The sequence below is a fragment of the Artemia franciscana genome, chromosome 20 (genome assembly GCF_032884065.1).
Source record: "Artemia franciscana chromosome 20, ASM3288406v1, whole genome shotgun sequence".
NCBI lineage: Eukaryota > Metazoa > Arthropoda > Branchiopoda > Anostraca > Artemiidae > Artemia > Artemia franciscana.
The window spans coordinates 9,994,965-10,018,376 of record NC_088882.1 but is presented as its reverse complement, the minus strand read 5'-3'; the positions used below and the strand labels follow the sequence as shown (position 1 = coordinate 10,018,376).

At 34.0% G+C, this 23,412-nt stretch overlaps 1 protein-coding gene and 1 long non-coding RNA gene across 2 annotated transcripts in view; one reads left to right on the top strand and one right to left on the bottom strand.

Moving 5' to 3' along the window:
* LOC136039740 (septin-2-like) overlaps positions 1-23,412 on the bottom strand; it is a 249,200-nt gene that overhangs the window by 125,264 nt on the left and 100,524 nt on the right. The gene's annotated exons all lie outside the window — the stretch shown is intronic.
* On the top strand, positions 448-14,333 carry LOC136040072 (uncharacterized). The gene is made up of 3 exons (XR_010620615.1): positions 448-578; positions 8,158-8,299; positions 14,195-14,333. It is a non-coding gene; the product is annotated as an uncharacterized LOC136040072 (long non-coding RNA).

The following is a 23,412-nucleotide window of genomic DNA, read 5'->3' as shown; positions in this document are numbered from 1 at the left end:
CGACACGGCTATTGCACGGATGGTTTGCTGTTTTTGAATAATTGAATCGTAGCATACAAGGACATTGTGCCTAATTTTGTTTTGTAAGTCATATAATGAATATGATTGTTATATTAATTTTTTTTTAAGTGTGCTTACGTATTGCAATAACACTCACCTTTTGGATTTTCTGGTTCTTCCATTGTTCATGTCCATCAACAAGGTGTGTCTTTTGATAATGCTTCATTTTGATTGTAGATTTATCTAGGGAACTGGAGAATAATTTGCCCACTCTTGGGAATATGGGAGGTAAAGTTCTTAATCGGGACTATGATTTGAATAGTGCTGGTGAGTGACATTTGAATATCAGGTAATGTTGGTAATGGTGATGAATGGTGATGGTTTGGTGATGGTGAGTGAATTTGAATTTGAATTTGAAAAATGAATTTGATTATCTTCCAGACCTGTGCCGTGTTGTTATACCAAATAATCTCTCTGTTTTTTATCTGAATTGCCAGGGTATTGGCAGTTGCTTTCAACATTTACAGGATTTCTCACATGAAAGTGGACGGCTATGGCACTTGCTTTACTGAAACATGGTAATATGATCATAATTTGTCGTCGTTAGAAATTCCAAATTATCAGTTAGAAATGAAACATAGAGAGTTGCATCAACATGGAAGTTTATCGGTTTATATAAAGAATGATCTATGTGTTACAAGTAAGACGGAGTTAATAAAGCCCAAGGAAATGGTTTTTGAGTCGTTAGCGCTACAGCTGTCTAGTAATGAATTTAAATATTATGTTGTGGCGATTTTAGGCCCCCGTCAGGAAATTCTTTGGTATTTATTAGTTTACTGGGAAAGCAATTGAATATGTTAACTGTCTATAATCAGTCAAGTATCCCATGTGGTGATGTTTACTATGAATTTGCGACACCTTGATCCGAATCATCAAGTTCAAAAGTTTCTTGATTTGATGTTAAGTTGGGGTCTAAAGCCAGCTATAAACATAACCATAGCCATAACCAGCTCATAACCATAATACACCAGTCTCAGATTAATTTTGGTGAAAATTTGATTGCCTAGATTACTTTGAGGACCTTTATTTTGAAATTCTTAGCAGCTGACTTCTGATGGTAATATATTTACCGGCAGTTCTAGTCAGCTTTCAAAAATTGTTAGAAAGTTAATGGACCGACGAAAATCTTCGACTTGGTAATATCAATTAATATGTTTATAATCCCTATTCTGTGAAGTAATGCCTAAGACTAGATGAGCTTTTATTTCTGCATTATAACATAAATGTTTTGTTTTTTTTAGAATCTTAATATTATTGACTGAATCCGCAAAATGTATTTCATATTAAAATTTTTAACAATACAATTTTAAATGTAAACTCACTAGTTTCATTACTGTTTTACTGAGATTTTGACAAAAGAATCACGGAATTCATGATACTAACAAATAAAGAAATTAGTTTGATAAGTGATCATTCCTCCGTTTTTAAATTAATAAAAAAGTAAAAATAAAGTTTCGTTTGGCAATTGATTAGAAAAGTAGCACTCTTGAACATTTAAACGAAAAATCTGAAAAAAAGTTTGATATTGCTGGGCATTACTCTACGGTTAAGCGCGCTCATAAGAAAACACAATCAAATTCTTAAACCAAATTTCAAATATCCTAAAACACTTAGCTTTTTTATTCCCAAAAGTACCTCCTATTGCTTTAACCCCATCCCATCCTAATTTTCAAATATATAGCCCACATTATTTATACTCAGTTTATTTTGCCATGCGCCACTCTTTTGTTCGAATAGATTTACCGGCAAAGAAGCAAAAACGACGAAATTAAGAAACAGGAAGATGCTTGAGAAACATATAGGTTAGGGCATACATTTGCACATCAGGGGGAGGGGGGTAAAGTCAAGTGAAGTACTTTTAGAAATGACTTGAATATCCGTTTTGGGATTTTTTTTTTCTTACAAATTCTTAAAAAATTGTATAGTCGACTTCAGAGACATTTCTACTCTGCAGTACTTCAAAAGGCACATATTGTCAATTTTACAACTTCAGAACTGGAACAATTAGATTAATTTATTATGTAGAGGTTCGGGCCCCTTTTATTTTGATCTATATCAATGATTTAGCTAAGTGCCGGGTAAGCTGTTGTCTGTCAACTAGTGAAGTTTCTAAGGTTTAAGATATTTTACCGAGCTTTGCAGATAATACTCATTATACGGTGGCTACTGGGACAGAAATGGAGCTACTAAATCTTTTGAAAAGTGCTATGCTATATATTGAAAAATGGATGAGAACGAATAAGCTAAGATTCAACCACAATAAAAGCTCCTTGGCAATATATTGTAGAAGCCCCAAGTATTATCAATGGGTTGAGCAGATTCATTTAAGTGGAGTAAATCATCTTAAGTGCTAAATCAGTGAAGTTTCTTGGAGTTGTACTCGACGAGTGCCAAAGCTTTAAGAATTATGTCCGTCGCATTTTTGCCAAGATTGCTAGTAGCATCGGATTGATAATGAAACTTAAGAATATTTTCCCATATAATATCCAAAGGACGCTTTATTTCTCTCTTGTGCATCCACATCCACATTATGTGTTGTGCATTCTTCATCCACAGTAAAGTGGTTAGAGGGCTGAGGGGCGTAGATAAACGTTATTCAATAAGGTCCAGGTATGTTGACCTTATTGAAATTCATATTGCCAATGAATTTATCTAGTGCATTTTAGTGAAAAACCCAGTACGTTCCAAAGTTTGCTGAAAGACCATTGTTTAAGGGTTTATGGAGAATGGATGGGACGAATGGGTGATGATTTCTCTGGGCTCTTTATTTATTAAATTAATAAACTTGTTTGATTTTTTGGTTTGATAGATTGATGAAAAGAGGCATCAAATGGTTTTTTAATTTGGTTTTTTTGTCGTTTCTTTTTTTGTTTTTGGTTTTTGATTGTCATCGTCTTTCATAAGTTGTAAGGTTAGTGGGGTAATTATTTATGGAAATAAGCTTTGAATAAGCTTTTGCTATGTTTACTGTTGATGAATAAACCCTTACTTTCTTAAAATAAATAAAAATTAAAAATAACATAAGCTATATGTCAAAACTGGAAAACTTCATGGCTTATGGACCTTTCCCCAGGGACTGTGGGGGGTTGTATTATCCCTAAAGGCGCAGTTAATGTGCTAATCAACTATGGACTGAACAAATGGCTATTCTTCGGACATCCTATAGGAAAAACTAGGGGTTTGGGGGCTAGTTGCTCTTTATTCTTTTGTCTTCAACAAAATAAGGAGGATTTTGAGAAAAGGCAGAGAAATTAACAAAAAATGTGGACCACCACTTTCTCGGCAAAATTACAACAATATACATTATATACAAAATATACAGAAATATACATTATACGAAATAAACAAAAAATATATTCATAATTTTTTTTCTCCTTTTTAGATTTCTCATTATATATATATAGGTAACTGTCGAGAACAACCAATGGCGGTAGATCGTCTGAATTCGCTGCATATTGATCTTGATGTGCAGAATCAGGGTCACATTTTCTGCAATATAATGTAACTTTATTCTCATTGCATCTCTTTGTGAAATCAATGCTACTGTTTGTATTCATATTTTAAAATTCGCTTGTTTCAATTTACTTATTTGAAACAATATAATATACAATGTTTTCAAATAGAGGATTACTTTCTGTAACAGCCAAATAAAAATCAGTAGGCTTATAATCATAGTAGCCATCGTCATCACAAAGAAGACTTAGAAACCAAATTTTCTTGTGATTCCAACAGTTGAAGCATAGACCTGATTCTTCCTCCCAAGTCTTGTTTGTTATCACAGCTAGTTAGGTTACTTGGGTAACGAGTCAGTCTCGTTAGATTAACAAAAGGTTATTTCAAAATTTTTATCACATACATTTTGGGAAAATACGGCATCTGGGGGAGGGAGAGCAGGTGTTCTCTGACTCTTAAAAAGAGGACTATAAGTTCTTATTTTTAATCCAATGAGTCCTCTACGAAGTTTATACGACCAGTCTCTCTACAAAAACCTGATATGGCTCCAGGGCATAACTTACAACCCTTGCCGTGAGGGCTATGGGGGTATTGTCATCCTCAAAGACAAAGTTTCTAGGCCTTTCAACTACGCTGAGCAAAATGGCTACTTAAAAATTTGGACTTTATGTCTTTTGGGAAATGACGGACATGGTGAGGGGGAGGGAAGCATAAGTAATGTGGGCTATATATTTGAAAATTAGGATGGGAGGGCGTTAAAGCAATAGGAAATGCTTTTGGGAATCAAAAAACTAAGTGTTTTAGGGTGTTTAAAATTTGGTTTTAAAATTTTATAGCGTTTTCTTTTGAGCACACTTAACCGTAGAGTAATGCCCAGCAATATCAAACTATTTTTCAGATTTTTCATTAAAATATTCAAGAATGCTACTTTCATAATCAATCGCCAAATGAACCTTTACTTTGACTTTTATATTAAATTGAAAAACGGAGGAATTATCACTTATCAAACTATCTTATTTATTTTTTAGTATCTTGAATTCCGCGATTTTTTTTTTATCAAAATCTCAATAAAACCGTAGTAAAATTATTTAGTTTACATTTAAAATTATATTGTTAAAAATTGTAAAATGAAATATATTTTGCAGATTCTAGGAATAACATTAAGATTCTAAAAAATATATTTAGGGTATAATGCGGAAATCAAAGCTAATCTAGTCTAAGGCAATACTTCAGAAAATAGAAATTATAAATGTATTAATTGAGTATGCCAAGATGAAGATTCCCACCAGCATAGTCGATTTATTACAATATTTGAAAGCTGACTAAATCTGGAGGTAATTAATTTATCATCAGAAGTCAGCTGCTGAGAATTTCAAAACATAGGTACAGGGCTGCCTAATTGACACATTTTGTGTCAATATCATACAATTTGATAAGGCGTGCAGCTTTTAATTGTTTTAAAAAGTAGAATTGTGGCAAAGAGTCAAACTTTAGTGTAAAGAGCGAGGGATTGCGGAGGGGACAACCCATTCATATACGGAGTAATTTCTGTTCGTTTTAAGTTTTAATGTCGCTCCTTACTTTCAGTTAAAAAAACTTGTTTTTTTTTATTTATTTCTGAACGTTTTTGAATTAATGCATGTTTGATTTTGGCTCTCCATATATAAATTATTAAAATGAAATTTGCATGTTAATTCTTTTTTTTTGGATAAATGGCTTTCTCATATTTTTGATCCAATTATTTTGAGAAAAAGGAGCGGGGGAGGAAGCCTAGCTACCCTCCAGTTTTTCAGCTATTTAAAAAGGCAACTAGAACTTTTAACCAACGTTTTATTAGTAAAAAAATATTTTGAAATTACTAAAAATACTTTAGCATAAAGAGCGAGGTAGTTATCTCCTCCTAAATACCTCGCTCTTTATGCTAAAGTATTTTTAGAATACCTCATATGCGTAATAAGCTCTGTTCGTTTTAAGTTTCAATGCTACTCCTTACTTTCAATTGAAAAAACGTTTTCCTGTTTATTTTTTCATTGTTTTTTTTATAGTAATGCTAGAAAATCCTGCGCCCTTTTCATTGAATTTTTCTTCTCCCATGACATACTCCTCCAAGGAAAGATCCTCCCACATAGTCCCCTCCCCTCAACCCCACCCCAAACCAAAACAATCCCCCTGAAAACGTCTGTACACTTCCCAATAACAATTACTGTATGTAAACACTGGTCACAGTTTGTAACTTGCAGCCCCTCCCCCAGGGATTGTGGGGGTAAAGTCATTCCCAAAGACATAATTATTATGGTTTTCGACTATGCGGAACAAAATGGCTATCTCAAAATTTTGATCAGTTGACTTCGGGAAAAAAATGAGCGTGGGAGGAGGCTTAGGTGCCCTCCAATTTTTTGGGTCACTTAAAAAGGGCACTAGAACTTTTCATTTCCGTTAGAGAGAGCCCTCTTGCAATATTCTAGGACCACTTGGTCGATATGATGACCCCTGGGAAAAAAAAAAACAAATAAACACGCATCCGTGATTTTTCTTCTGGCAAAAAATACGAAATTTCACATTTTTATAGATGGGAGCTTGAAATTTTTGCTATAGGGTTCTCTGATAAGCCGAATGCGATGGCGTGATTTTCGTTAAGATCCTATGACTTTTAGGGGGTGTTTGCTCCTATTTTCCAAAATAAGGCAAATTTTCTCAGGCTCGTAACTTTTGATGACAAAGCCTAAACTTGATGAAACTTATATATTTAAAATTTACATTAAAATGCGATTCTTTTGATGTAGCTATTGGTATCAAAATTTTGTTTTTAGAGTTTTGGTTACTATTGAGCCGGGTCACTCCTTACTGCAGTTCGTTACCACAAACTGTTTGATAAAAAAAACAAAAAAAAACTACTTTTATCTTAAGAAAGGTGAAAATTTGCCTATTTGTGCTTGCTGTGGTTGCCAATTTGGGATACAATCTGAGGAAGTCAAGGTGAGACTTCTTGCCAGCATAGAAAAGAAATATCAAATAACTTGGCTTGTTATTGTCAACAAAGCACACTTTAATGTTGCACACCCTAAAGTACAACCCTAAAGCACAACACTTTAGTAAAGCACACCCTAAAGCCTTTGGTTCGTTTGTTCATCCGTTAGTTTTCACCTGTTTTCCTTTAAAAGTTGTTTCATGTTTTAGAGGTTGTTTTGTTAGTTGAGCTTTGGTTGTTTTGCATATGTCGAATATCTTGTACAAATGTATTAATTTCTCTTTATCTTTTATTTACTCCATTTGTCTTGTGTTTTAGTGAATTAAAAGTAAATTATTATTCATTTGATGTCACGACACTCATATAAATCATGAATTAAAAGGAGTGCCTCTGTAAAATTAGTTTTTTCTTTTTTTTTGTCGGACCAATAACTTTTGCATTCGTTTGTCGTTTGTCATTATTAAAGATATGTCGCAGAAAATTTTTCAATTTTAATTGTTGAGGCAGTAGGAAATAACCTCCTTTTCTTCCAACAAATTATAAAGTCAATCCTTAAAATTGTTGATGGTATGGAAGGAATCTTAATCTTCATTGCTATCATTTTCAATTTGTTTGGTTCGTTTTACTCATATTATCTTTCGTCATTATGAAATACAAATCGCCAAACCTATGCTTTTATTTTAAAATTTTGAAAATTTTGAAATTTTGGCCCCTCTTTGGGCCAAAATTAATGTTAAGAAACCACAAAAGGAAAAAAAACGCCAACTTTATTTTAGCACAATCTATTTTTCAGCTTAGAAAAAATATTACCCTTTAATACTTTTGAGAGCAGGACTCCTTAGAGCTATACCTAGGTTGATAAAACTGCCAAAGCTAATCAGGATTTAGTATTTTATTCCGATAATTTTATTCACCACCCATTTCAGCACTATTGATAAAATTCTTGGTTAGGATTTTTCGCTTTCTTGGAAAGCAATTGTGTAAGGAAAACGAAACTTCAAGATAATTAAAAACTTAAACTATGCCCTGAAAAGGTGTTATCAAGCTCTGATCTCTAATCCTTCCTATTTTTAAGGTTTACAAATTTATTAGGAAATACATGTATACCACTAACTTCGAAAATGCTACAAAATCAAACAGTTCGTGGTAACGAACTGTAGTAAGGAGCGACCCGGCTCAATAGTAACCAAAACTCTAAAAAATGGAATTTTGATACCAATAGCTACATCAAAAGAATCGCATTTTAATGCTGATTTCAAACTTATTACATTTGGCGTGTATCTCAGATTACCACTTCTTCCCTCACACATAGCGCATTTCTGCCACACCCCACCTCTTTCAACCATGCGTAATACACTTCGCACCACGCGTTGCAAGTGTTACCTGGTGTGAACAATTTCTGAAACTGGGCAACACACAGATGGCTGACATTCCCAGAGTGATATAGCTTCAAAAACTGGTGAGTTTAACAGAAACTACAATAAATCAGTGCTGTCACTTATCTCTCTCTCTTGAGCCCAAATAATTGCAACTCTGGGTTTTAGTAATATTAGATTACGTATCAATCTGAAGTTTTATTAAATTTAATTTTTGAGCAATTCGCCTTTTCAATTATTTTCATGATTCAGCTTTGAATCAACCAACATTTACCATAAGCACAATGTAATTCGTTTCAGGTGATTAATTCAAATTACAAGGAGTCTTTCGGGTTGGTCAAAAGTATCATTTCTTCATAACTCAACAATTGAATCAACCCTTCAAAAATTGTAAATAGCAGATTGGATCTAGCAAGATTCTTCAAACATAGGTGGAACCACGGTTAGTATATATAAGTTTTAATTAACTGAGTAGAGTGTTTTTTATTCTTTTGTTTTAAAGCATAAAAAATTTTGAATATTCATAAATCAAAATCTAATTTATTGTCTATTGATTGCAAATTTTTAATAATAAAAATATTTTATTAAAATATAAAATGTAAAGTAAGTAGAGGACTTGTAAGACAAGAATCAATAAAGTAATAAAGAAATCGAGGGGATGACCACTCCCTAGTTGAAATTCATAATCTCTTGCGTTTAAGTGTTTTTGAAATTAAACAGGATTTAATAGAATATAATATTTTAAGCTTCAAATGTCGTTAAACTAAGGCTACCATATAAAATCGTAAAAAAACAAATATGTTGATTTTGGAATTACGAGTAAAGTTGGCAGGTTAAGTTTCAAATTCTTAGTCGTAGAAATTACAAAACAAATGTTACTAAAATATAAATCTGGCAAAGAATAGGGGGAAGGGGGATATTATGCAATACATAGAGTAGAAAAAGTATGATTCATTATCCCAAGCCTTCTTATATAAATATTCTATAGGTAGTTAGGAAGAAAGAACCCAAATGCTTTAATTTACCTTTGTCCTAATTACTTTAGCAGCAAAAAGGTCGAGCAAAACCGTATTTGTTTTTATTTGACCTTTTGACCTAATAAATCAAATAGTTAGTGGTAACAAACTAAGTACAGAGCGATGCGCCTCAATTGTAACCGAAACTTTAAGAATCAGGGTTTCGATAATAGTAGATACATCAAAAGAATTGAATTTTGATATTTATTCAAAATATAGAATTCGTGAAGTTTTGTGCTTTCCCCCAAAGTTTCGAGCCTGAGAAAATTTGCCCAATTTTTGAAAAAGAAGGAAACGCCCCCAAAAAATGAAATGATTTAATGAAAATCATGCCATAAGGTTCAGCTTATCAGAGAACCCTACTTTAGAGGTTCAATCCCTTATATATAAAAATGAGGAATTTCGATTTTTTTGGTCGAAAACAAGGTCACAGATAGGTGTTGATTTGTTTGTTTTCCCCATGGGTGATCACATCGGACCATTGATCCTAGATGATCGGAAGAGGGTTCGTTTAATAGGAAATAGAAAGACCTAGTAGCAAAGTTTTCTACTCAAAAATTTAAGATAGCCATTTTGTTCAGCATGGTCTAAAGATCTAATAATAATAGTTTTGAGGATGACTGACCCCTCAAAGCTTCTGGGGGAAGGGTTGCAAGTATTTTTTAATTTACACCCCCTAAAAGGTATAGGTTCTTAATGAAAATCACACCGTCAGATTCAGCGTATCAGAGAATCATGCTATAGGGTTTAAAGCTCTTATCTGCAAAAATGTGGAATTTGTGTTTTTTGTGCGAAGAAAGGTCACGGATGCGTGTTTACTTGTTTGTTTTTTTTCCAGGGGTAATTATGTAGACTCAGTGGTCCTAAAATTTCGCGAGAGGGATCATTCGAATGGAAATTAAAAGTTCTAGTTTCCTTTTTAAGTGACCAAAGAATTGAAGCTAAACCCCCTCCCACCCTCATTTTTCCCCAAAGTCAACAGATCAAATTTTGTGATAGCCATATCTCTTTAGCATTGTCGAATTATCCAATGATAGTTGAAATATCTATGTCTTTGAGGACGACTTAATCCCCTACCGTCCCAAGGGGAATGGCTGTAGTTATACAGCCATTGTATAAACTTTACCCATTGTTTACACATACTATTAGCTATTGGTAAGCATACAGACATTTTCTGGGGGGGTGAGGAGGATTGGGTCCCGTAGGAAGATTTTCCAAGGGAAGAGTTTCTTATGGGGAAAGAAAAATCAAGTCTAGTCATCAAGTTTAGTCCTACCCATCAAAAGTTACGAGCCTGAGAAAATTTGCCTTATTTTAAAGTCATAGAATCTTAACGAAAATCACGCCATCAGATTCAGCGTATCAGAGAACCCTACTGTAGAAGTTTCAAGCTCCTATATACAAAAATGTGGAATTTTGTATTTTTTGCCAGAAGGCAGATCACGGATGCGTGTTTATTTGTTTGTTTGTTTTTGTTTTTTGTTTCCCAGGGGTGATCGTATCAACCCAGTGGTCCCAGAGAAAGTCAAAACTTTAGCGTAAAGAGTGGGGCGTTGATGAGGAAGCAGCCCCTTTCATATACGAAGTAATTTCTGTTCGTTTTAAGTTTTAATGTCGCTCCTTACTTTCAGTTAAAAAACTTGTTTTTTTTTTTATTTAATCTTGGACACAGGATCTTAAAGGTGGAACAAAGTATTTCAATCGTAGACAGGCTATATCATAAATACATTCAATCTAATGCATATGTTATATATAAAAAAAAAGTTTTTTTAGCTGAAAGTAAGAAGCGACATTAAAACTTAAAACGAACAGAAATTACTTCGTATATGAAAGGGGCTGTTTCCTCCTCAATGCCTCACTCTTTACGTTAAAGTTTGACTCTTTCTCCTAACTCTGCTTTTTAAAACAGTAAAAAACTTTGGCGTAAAGAGCGGGGCGTTGATGAGGAAGCAGCCCCTTTCATATACGAATTAATTTCTGTTCGTTTTAAGTTTTAATATCGCTCCTTACTTTCAGCTAAAAAGACTTGTTTTTTTTTATTTAATTTCTGGACGTTTTTGAATTAATGCATGTTTTGATCTAGGCTCTCTGCACATAAATAATTAAAACAAAATTTGCATATTAATTAATTGCAATTAATCGGAGGATTTTGAGAAAAAAGAAGCGAATGAGGAGGCCTAGTTGCCCTCCAAGATTTTGATTACTTAAAAAGGCAACTAGAACTTTTAATTTTTTACAAACGTTGTCATTGGTAAAAAATATACGTAACTTACGAATTAACTTACGTAACGAACTTCTGTATTCGTATGTTTTTATTGCGTATATGAGGGGGTTCAACCCTCGTCGATACCTCGCTCTTTACACTAAAGCTTAGATTGTGTCCCAATTCCTTAAGAATGACCTCTGAATCACAAAGGCCATAGAATAAATAGTTGAAATTGCTAAAAAAAACTTTAGCGGAAAGAATGAGGTATAGCGAGGAGGTAAACCCCACATATGCGTAATAATTTTTTGTTCGTTTTAAGTTTTAATGCTGCTCCTTACTTTCAGTAGAAAAAACTTTTCATATTTATTTTTTCATTGTTTTTTCAAATAAAGCTAGAAAATCCTGCGCCCCCTTCATTGAAATTCTCTTTTACCATGAGAAGTCTCTCCATGGAAATATCCTCCCACTTAACCCTACCTTCTCTCCTCCCTAAGCCAAAAAAAATCCCCCTAAAAAATTCTGTACACTTCCCAGTAACCATTACTATGTTTAAACACAGGTCAAAGTTTTCAACTTGCAGCCCCTCCCACGGGGACTGCAGGGAATTAAGTCGTACCTAAAGACATAGTTATTAGGTTTTTTCGATTATGGTGAATAAAATGGCTATCTCAGAATTTTGATCTGGTGACTTTGGGGAAAAAATGAGCGTGGGAGGGGGCCTAGGTGCCCTCCAATTTTTTGGGTCTCTTAAGAAGGGGAACTAGAACTTTTAATTCCTGTTAGAATGAGCCCTCTCGCAAGATTCTAGGACCACTCAGTCGATCCGATCACCCCTGGGGAAAAAAACAAAAAAACAAAAAAACAAGAAAACAAATAAACACGCATCCGTGATCTGTCTTCTGGCAAAAAATGCGAAATTTCACATTTTTGTAGATAGGAGCTTGAAACTTCTACAATAAGGTTCTCTGATACGCTTAATCTGATGGTGTGATTTTCGTTAAGATTGCATGACTTTTAGGGGTGTTTCCCTCTATTTTCTAAACTGAGGCAAATTTTCTCAGGCTCGTAACTTTTGATGGGTATAACTGATCTTGATGAAACTTGTATATTTAAAATCAGCATTAAAATGCGATTCTTTTATGTAACTATTGATATCAAAATTCCATTTTTTAGAGTTTCGGTTACTATTGAGCCATGTCGCTCCTTACTTCGTAATTACAGTTCGTGGGTAACAGCTCGTTACCACGAACTGTTTGATTGTGAAGCAGAATAACTCTATTTAAATACGCTAGGATGTAAGGGTAACTTTCATTGAAGTTTTAAAAAAAGTCTTCTTAGATTGTATCAGCCCAATTGTAATTTGCTTATAGGCTATACATACACAAATTAGAATGGGAGGGAGTTAAAGCAATAGGAAGTGCTTTTGTGAATAAAAAAAACTAAATTTTTTAGGATATTTAAATTTGGTTTCAGAATTTTATAGCGTTTTCTTTTGAGAGCACTTAACCGTAGAGTAACGCCCAGCAATATCAAACTATTTTTCAGATTTTTCATTGAAATATTCAGGAATGCTACTTTCCTAATCAATCGCCAAATGAACCTTTACTTTGAATTTTATATTAAATTGAAAAACGGAGGAATGATGACTTATCAAACTAAATTTTTTATTTGTTAGCATCTTTCTTTTGTCAAAATCTCAATAAAACCGTAATAAAATTATTTAGTTTACATTTTAAATTATATTGTTAAAAATTGTAAGATGAAATACATTTTGTAGAATCCATCAATAATATTAAAATTCTAAAAAAAAATTTTTATGGTAAAATGCGGAAATCAAAGCCAATCTAGTCTTAGGCATTACTTCAGAGAATAAGGTTTATAAATATATTAATTGATTTTACAATATCGAAGGTGCCATTTGAGTCAATAAATTCATACAATTTTTGAAAGCTGATTAGATCTGAAGGTATTACCATCAGAAGTCAGCTGCTAAGAATTTCTAAACATAGTATTACTTAAAGTAATACGGGTAGTTGAACTATCGCGAAACTTTCCGTAAGACTGGCTTATTACGGTTATGACCTGCGGGTAAATTTGAAGTTCTGTATATATATTTAAACTGCTTTATCGCAAAGAATTTATTACCTCATTAAAATCCAATAATTCTTTCGCCACATAACGAAACTGTAATATCCCCATTCTACCCAGCAGTATCATCATATTCTTTGATATCATAATAATCCTGTTAGTATCATAGGCAGCGCTTTGCCTAAGTAAAGAGCGATGTAGGCACAATGTGTTATTTCCTATTTTTATTGTTTCTTTGGACAAGGGCACTTCGCATAGTAAGAATGATCGTAAAAACCTCAAAAGGGGCCTATTGGATTAGAAATTAAAAAGGCTAGGGCCCTTTTTAAAAGTCGATTATGGTTACAGGGCAACCAGCCCCTCACCATGGCCTTCATTTTCCAAAGCATATCAAGTCCAAATTCTTAGGTAGCCATTTTGCTCAGCATAGTTGAAAGGCCTAGAAATTCTGTCTTTGAGGATGACAGTACCCCCGCAGCCCTCAGGGCAAAGGTTGTAAGTTATGCCCTGGAGCCATATAAGGTTTTTGTAGAGAGACTGGTCGTATAAACTTCGGAGAGGACTCATTGGATTAAAAAGGACTGGATTAAAATAGTCTCCTTTTTAAGAGTCAGAGAACACCTGCTCTCCCTCCCCCAGATGCCCTATTTTCCCAAAATGTATGTGATAAAAATTTTTAGATAACCATTTGTTATCTAACGAGACTGACTTGTTACCTAAGTAACCTAACTAACTTTGATAACTTAAACAAGAATTGGAAGGAAGAATCAGGTCTATGCTTCAACTGTTGGAATTACAAGAAAAGTTGGTTTCTACGTCTTCTTTGTGAAGACAATGGCTACTATGATTATAAACCTACTGATTTTTATTTGGCTGTTACAGAAAGTAATCCTCTATTTGAAAACACTGTATATGATATTGTTTCAAATAAGTAAATTGAAACACGTGAATTTTAAAATATGAATGAAAACAGTATCATTGATTTAACAAAGAGATGCAATGAGAATGAAGTTACACTATATTGTAGAAAATGTGACCCTGATTTTGCACATCAAGATCAATATACAGCGAACTCATATGATCTACCGCCATTGGTTGTTCTCGACAGTTACCTATGCGTAGAAGAAGAAATCTAAAAAAGAGGAAAAAACCATTTAATGTTTATATTTTTTGTATATTTTGTATATTGTATATTTCTGTATATTTTATATATTATGTATATTGTTGTAATTTTGCATTTTATTTATATATATGTTGAGAAATTCATTGTAAATATAGCCACAACATCGGAAAAAGAATTATAATAAGGCATGAAAAACACAGCTTTTATTCGTTAAATACTGCACTCTCTTCTGAATAACAGTTTGAATAATAATTGATTATTATAATAATAGTATTGTTATAATAATGATAATGTTGTAATAATAATAATGTTGTAATAATAATAATAAATTGTCATAATAATACAATACAAATACTGTTATATTAACAAAAACTGTTATAATAATAATAATGAATAATAGTTTGTTGAATGGAATAATAGTTTTCCCACTGCTTTCAATAAACTTGAAGTGTAGAATAAGTATGGTAGGCCAAGAGGATCAAAAAAATTTATATTCTTCGCTGTTTGAAAGATGCATTACCATTGAACCGTCTTTATGGACGATGGAATTTTTTTATAAGGAATTCTAAAGTTATACAATAGGATTTTCTATTTGGACAGGCATGGATCCATACTAAATACGCTGACTATTTGACTTGTGTTCATGGTGCAAGGTCTAGTCGAACACTGCCTTCATTGAGTGATTTACCAGTAAGTTCCAAAATGATTTAATAGGATTAATGCAATGATTACTGCATTGCAATGATTAACGATTTATTTGCACTAGTTTTATTGAGATATGTTACAAAGGCTGGGAATCAGTAATTTTTGTTCGTTTCAAGTTTCAACTTCGCTCTTTACTTCCCTCGGATAAACTTTGTTTTTTTTTAAAGTAATTTGTGAACAGGGTCTAGAGATCATTATAGTACCCAAATGTAGTATAGTCGATGTGAAAAAAAGATGGTCGCTATTTCAAATTGGCAGTCTCGTCAAGAAAAGTTAAAACTGATGTTCAAAAATAAGCAAGAAATTAAAGGAAAAAATTAATAGTGGAAATAAGGAAATGTTTCCAAGTGATGATGCTCTGCTAAGATTACGACTAGGATACTAGTACGATATACGCCCTATGTAATTTGGGCTGAGTGCTTCCACTATGTTGGATATATCTGACATTGTCAGATTTTTGGCCCTTTTGTCGTAAAAAAGAATCGAATCGGACTTCGGAAATGTAGTTGGATATTCAGTAAAAAATAATTATTTACACAATTTTTAATTTTTTTGGCTTTTCCTTTTTTTTACTGAAGAAAGATTTTCAAACTAGCGAAATTGGTGGACCGTTCTGTTAGTGATAAAAAACGTCTATCTTAATAAAGGTGAAACTTTAGAAAATTTGCATATTTGTGTTTGCTGTTTTTGCCAATTTGGGATCTTGTCTAAGAAAAGTCAAGATGAGACTTCTTGCCAGTATAAGATTAGAAAAGAAATATCAAATAAGTTGGCTTGTTATTGTCAACAAAGCACATGAGAGCTAGGCTCAGGAAGAACTATGGCTACTCAGAGCCAAAATGTTAAAAAATCTCAAAAAGAAGTAAGTAATTTGCAGATGGGCCCACTAAAATTGTAAAATTTGATATTTTATTTCAGCCACAATCTTTCATAAAAATTTAAAAACACTAGCACGGATTACACCGAGCAAAAATATAGCTCAAATTTGTTTCTAAAATATTATATTTTCATCTTACTTTGGAATATTTCATTAACAGTGCTGCGAGTTGTTAGTAACAGAGAAATAGTGCCGCGAGTTATTAGAAAGCGTCAGTATGAAACAAAATTGAAACTTCAAGAAAACAGTGTGGAAGTTTGGGTGTCAAAATCGATTCCACCTTTATCTTAAAAGTAGAATAGCTAAGGCTCAGGGTGTTTTTTCACAGTTAAACAAAGTTTGGAAGAATAGAAAGACAAGTCTGCAAACAAAGATTAGAATATTGGAAGCTACAGTGATGATAGTGGTCAAATATGGCTCTGAAGCATGGGCACTCCGAAAAGCAGATGAAAATTTACTAGATGTTTTCCAGAGAAATTGCCTACGGATTGTTCTGGGTACCCGGCTGACCGACCGTATTTCAAACAGTAGGTTGCACGAAAAGTGTGGTTCAATCCCGCTTTCTGGGGCTATAATGAAAGAAAGGTTGAGATGGCTAGGCCACGCTCTACGGATGAAGGATGACAGATTACCGAAGATTGTCCTTTTTGGCCAACCGTCTGGGGCTACACGGAAAGCAGGTCGTCCTTTTCTGGGTTGGGAGGATGTCATAAATAAAGATTTAAAGGAAATGGGAACTTCCTGGGAGGGTGTAAAGAGGGCTTTAAATAGATTAGGTTGGAGGAGGAGCGTGCGTAGCTGTGTTGGCCTCAGGCGGCTTGGTGCTGCAGTGAGTTATTAGTAGTAGTAGTATATTTTAATAGACATGGCAGAAAATTTGTTTTCTCGGTGGATGATCCTATTACTGATTTAGGAGTAACAAGTTACTTTTTTTTCGGAATATAAAAAATAAGCTTTTTTAGCATTTTTCTGGTGTGATTTTTTGTTCCTCTTTTTTGCTATAATAAGTAAGGGATAAAAAAAGAGTTTAATTTAGTTGTAATATTGTCTCCCACACGGCTATTGCACGGATGGTTTGCTGTTTTGGAATAATTGAATCGTGGCATACAAGGCTATTGTGCCCTATTTTGTTTTGTAAGTGTTATAGTGAATGTAATTGTGATATTTTTTTAAGTGTGGTTACGTATTACAATGACATTCACCTTTTGGATTACAAACAAAATATGATAATTTTTTTCTGGTTCTCCCATTGCTCATGTTCATCAACAAGGTGTGTCTTTTGATAATGGTTAATTTCGATTGGGTTTTATTAAGGGAACTGGAGAATAATTCGCCCACTCTTTGGGATGGGGATACAACAAAAAATCAAATAATATAAACCAAAAACACATAAAAGGATTAATAATATTATAATATTTAATCAAAATTTACCTAGACTCTTAGGTAAAATCACGGACAGTGAGCATTTTGTGAATATTCAGTGTTGCCAGAATGTTAAGCAAAAATACACCAGGCCCTTTAAATGAGATGCCAAAAATACGCCAGAGCCTTTAAAACCAAAATTGCCACCATGGTCTAAAGGGCTAAAATTGCCCAACTTTTCGTGCTACACAAGGATTTTCGGTGCTTCAGTTCCGTTTAAGTGGATTTAAATTAGTTTTAGGTCGATTCTCTTACATTTTTATGTTTGGTTATTTCAAACTTAGCGCCAATCTTCCAAAACGAACACAACAAAAAGTCAGTCCTGGTTATACCAAACTTCAAGCCATTCGTTAAAAACAAATACGAGAAAGATGTGGTCCACGTTTTTTGTTAATTCCTCTGCCTTTTTCAAAATCCTCCTTATTTTGTTCAAGACAAAAGATTGAAAGGCAACCAGCCCCCCAAACCCCTAGTTTTTCTAGAGGTCATCCGATCAATAGCCTTTAGTTCAGGCCATAGTTGAATAGCACATTAACTGCGCCTTTAGGGATAATACAACCCCCCACAGTCCCTGGGGAAAGGTCCATAAGCCATGAAGTTTTCCAGTTTTTATGCATAGCTTATGTTATTTTTAATTTTTATTTATTTTAAGAAAGTAAGGGTTTATTCATCAACAGTAAAGATAACAGAAGCTTATCCAAAGCTTATTTAGATAAATAATTACCCCACTAACCTTACAACTTATGAAAGACGATGACAATCAAAAACCAAAAACAAAAAAAGAAACGACAAAAAAAAACAAATAAAAAACCATTTGATGGCTCCTTTCATCAATCCATCAAACCAAAAAATCAAACAAGTTGATTAATTTAATAAATAAAGAAACCAGAGAAATCATCACCCATCCGTCCCATCCATTCTTCATAAACCCTAAACAATGGTCTCTCAGCAAACTTCGGAACGTCCTCGATTTTGTTTTCCTGTAAAGTATTTTGTGACTAAGTATTCCAGGCACAATGACAAACATGGCACAGAGAAAACTTTGATCGAGTAGTAACTATTCAAGGATTCCTCTACTGACTTGAACTCCTTGTATTAAGCTCGTGAACTCTTGAAGCTCGTGAAGCTCGTGATACTGGTAGAAAAAGACCGCTGAAGCACTTTGTCAACAAATTATTTTGGTACTTAAACATAAATAGAGCATTAAACAATTCACTAGACAAATTCATTGGCAATATGAAATTCAATAAGGCCAACATATCTGGACCTTGTTGAAGAACAGTTATCCACGCTCGTCAGCTCTCCAACCACTTTACTGTGGATGAAGATGAACTGCGAACGTAGAAGACCATACAGCAATACAATATACTAACTGTGTAAGCACAAGAGAGAAATAAAGCGTCCTTCGGATATTATCTGGGAAAATATCCTTAAGTTTTATTATCAATCCGATGCTACTAGCAATCTTGGCAGAAATGTGACGGACATGATTCTTAAAATTGAGGCACTCATGGAGTACAACTCCGAGAAACTTCACTGATTTTGCAAGTAAGATGACGTATCTTAATTGAATCTGCTCAACCCATGGATAATAAATAGGGCTTCTACCATATATCACCAAGGAGCTTTTATTGTGGTTAAATCTTAGTTTATTCAGTCTCATCCATTTTTCAATGTATAGCAAAGCACTTTTCAAAAGATCTAGCAGCTTTAGCAAAAGATTTAGTCGATATCGCTTTCCTGCTATAGAACAGAAAAAATGATCTTAATTCAGGGAACTTTAAAATATCCTAAAACACTTAGTTTTTTGATTCCCAAATGCCTGTTTTGGCCTAAATTACAGAGTACAACATAAGGTCAATAAGGAAAAAAATTATATAAACAAAAGTTGTACAATTAACATAAAATAAGCAATCTTTTGACTCACATGAACAGAGAAGACCAATCGTGATTATGTTTACCTGCACAAGATTGGAAAAATTTCACTTTTATTTATCAATAATTGTAGCTGGGAAAATGAGCAATCTTGCTTTTTTTAAGAGTGTAAGAGTTTAATTTTGCGCATTTTCTCTATTATTTTAATTTATTATTTACTGTTCAAAGTGTTCAAAAGCAATTGGTTGACTATATTTTGTACCCATAATTCTTTTCAGTATAGTAAAATAAGACTTTATCGTAAAGAGCCTGGGGCTAAGGAGGGGGTATTCCTAACACTCATATACATAATAGTCTCTACTTGTTTAATTTTTAAATTTATTATTTCACTTTTATTACATAAAAGAGGTTTTTTTTAATAGTACATAGAAGCAACTTTTTTACTTGAAAACTTATTCTTTCAATAAGGGACGATACTGCGCCGACGGGGCCGAGGTTTGTTCTATTCTTGCGCACTATTCTTTTACACCATGGCTGGGTGTAGCATAAGTTTGGCTTTTGCACAAATTTTCCTGATGTTATACAATGATTGAGAAAATTATGTCCTGTATTAAAACTAATAAACAAGGAATGTATTAAAATTAATAAACTAGGTAATATATATATATGTATATATATATATATATATATATATATATATATATATATATATATATATATATATATATATATATATATATATATATATATACTAGCTGTTGGGGTGGCGCTTCGCGCCACCCCAACACCTAGTTGGTGGGGGCGCTTCGCGCCCCCCCCAAGCCCCCCCGCGCGCGTAAGTCGTTACGCGCCATAATAGTTACGCGCCATTGTAGTTGTGTCCCTATGTCCCACCTGTGAATATAGATAGATATATATATATATGGTTTTAACTACGTAAAACTTGCGAATATACAACATTCTTTGCTGTCCCATTGTCTTTGCATATAAATAGATTGTCAGGTTTACCGACTCTTGAACATGCAACATATAATGGTCCATGGGAAAACAATCTGTATTCAGATCTATACCTCATGATTCTAATGATTGCCCTTGAGCTTTGTTGATGGTGATTGCTAATCGACCATTCCCTGTCCCGGTGTCCCGGTCGTCATTTACATCCCCCTGTTTCCTCCGGTATGGGAAAACAATCTGTATTCAGATCTATACCTCATGATTCTAATGATTGCCCTTGAGCTTTGTTGATGGTGATTGCTAATCGACCATTCCCTGTCCCGGTGTCCCGGTCGTCATTTACATCCCCCTGTTTCCTCCGGTGTCCCCGTTGTAGTTGTGTCCCTGTGTCCCGGTCGTCATTTATATTCCCTGTGTCCCGGTCGTCATTTGTATCCCGGTGTCCCGGTCTGTATATACATTCGTTTTTTAGTTTTGTTTTTCTCCTTTATTTTTTTCCTTTTTTTTCTTTTTTAGCTTATTTAGATTTTTAGATTTTTTAGTTTTTTTATTAGTTTTTAGTTTTTTTTTCTTTTTAGTTTTTTTGTCCCGGTCGTCATTTATATCCCCCTGTTTCCCCCGGTGTCCCCGTTGTAGTTGTGTCCCTGTGTCCCGGTCGTCATTTATATTCCCTGTGTCCCGGTCGTCATTTGTATCCCGGTGTACCGGTCTGTATATACATTCGTTTTTTAGTTTTGTTTTTCTCCTTTATTTTTTTCCTTTTTTTTTTCTTTTTTAGTTTATTTAGATTTTTAGATTTTTTAGTTTTTTTATTAGTTTTTAGTTTTTTTTTCTTTTTAGTTTTTTTGTAGTTTTTACCTTCTTTTTATTTTGTTAATTTTTTTTTTACTTATGTCCTGGTCGTCATTTATACTCCCTATGTCCCGGTGCTTTGTTGATTGCTAATCGAACATTCCTTTTGTCCTGGTCGCTTTCTCTTTGAGTGTCGTATCCAGTTTTTTCAGGTGACGTCACCTGACACATCCATCCATCCATCCACAGACAACTTATTTTTATATATATAGATATATATATATATATATATATATATATATATATATATATATATATATATATATATATATATATATATATATATATATATATATATATATATATATATATATATATATATCTATATATATAAAAATAAGTTGTCTGTGGATGTGTCTGTCAGGTGACGTCATGTTTGTGCGTTGACTGACGTCATGAAGTTAGTTGTCGTCATTTTTGTTATGACGGTGACGTCATTAAAGATATTTAAGACATGCGTTCACGTAGAAATCTATTAATGTTTAACTTTAAAATGACTGATGAACTTATAATGGCAACAGCCGAGGAAGATGCTCAAAGAGTCTATGCCAAAAAACTTACTGCTGATAGAGAAAGTCAGAAAAGAAAGCGTGCCGAGGAATCAAAAGAACAGAAAGGAAACAGGCTTGAGGCTGATAGAGAAAGAAAGAACAGAAAGCGTGCCATTCTCAGGCAAGAATCATAAATTTTTACAATTGTACTTCATCAGTGATAGAAATTCTGAAGTGAATGCATTTATGATGCGATAATGCATTGTGTCGGTAACAACGTTGGAGAAATTTTCTTTTTGGATGCGCCAGGAGGTACTGGTAAAACGTTTGTGATAAAACTGATTCTGGCATCAATTCGATCAAAAAATGATCTAGCGTTGGCAATTGCGTCGTCCGGAATAGCCGCAACATTGCTGCCTGGTGGAAGAACTGCTCATTCCGCTTTGAAACTGCCTCTGAATTTGCATTCTACAGAAACTCCCACGTGCAATATTTCCAAATCATCTGGGATGGGTAAAGTATTGCAGCAATGCAAACTTATTATTTGGGATGAGTGCACAATGGCACACAAAAAATCGCTCGAGGCTCTGGATCAATGCTTGAAAGATTTGCGAGGGAAGCCGAAACCCTTTGGCAGCACATTAATATTGCTTGCGGGAGATTTCAGGCAAACATTACCTATAATACCTAGATCAACTCCTGCAGACGAAATGAATACTTGCCTGAAAAATTCTAATTTATGGGCACACGTAAAAACATTAAAATTAATTACAAATATGCGTGTCCGATTGCAAAACGATGACTCTGGTCAAACATTTTCAGATCAATTGCTGGCAATTGGAAACGGAAAGCTCTCAGTAGACTCAATTTCAGGACGCATACAACTACCTGCTGATTTCTGTAATTTAGTGACGTCCAAAAATGAATTGATTGAAAAAGTATTTCCGAATATTCTAAAAAATTATAAAAATAATAAATGGCTAAGTGAAAGAGCGATTCTCGCACCTAAAAATATAGACGTCCACGAAATCAACAATATTGTTTTGACCAAGATTCGAGACCAGGCAGTCCTTTACAAGTCAGTCGACACAGTTTTGGAACCAAATGAAGCGGTAAATTACCCATCTGAATTTTTAGATTCCGTGGATCTTTCAGGGTTTCCACCACACGTGCTACAACTAAAAATAGGCGTACCAATAATACTTTTAAGAAATATCAACCCACCAAAGCTTTGCAATGGTACGCGACTTGCCGTAAAAAAAAACAATGGAAAACCTAATAGAGGCCACAATCTTGACAGGGCCTTTTGAGGGTGAGGCTGTTCTTATTCCTCGCATTCCCATGATTCCTACGGATCTGCCTTTTCAATTTAAAAGATTGCAATTACCAATGGGATTAGTATTTGCAATCACCATTAACAAAGGTCGAGGTCAATCATTAGAAAAATGTGGTATAGATCTTAATACTGATTGTTTTTCCCATGGACAATTGTACGTTGCATGTTCGAAGAACGGTAAACCTGACAATCTATTTATATGCAGCGACAATTGGACAGCGAAGAATGTTGTATATTTGCAAGATTTACGCAGTTAATTTGTATTGTATCTATCTATCTATCTATCTATATAAAAACGAGTTGGGTGTATGCATGTTTGTTTGTTTGTAAAAAGACCGTTTGCATATGACGTCATTATTAGTAAATAAGGCTTTGTATATGCACAGACAATGGGAAAGCCAAGAATGTTGTATATTCGCAATTTTTACGTAGTTTGAAACACATATATAAATCTATCTATATTCACAGGTGGGACACAGGGACACAACTACAATGGCGCGTAACTAATATGGCGCGTAACGACTTACGCGCGCGGGGGGGCTTGGGGGGTGCGAAGTGACCCACCAACTAGTATATATACTACTAGTATATATATAACTAGTATATATAT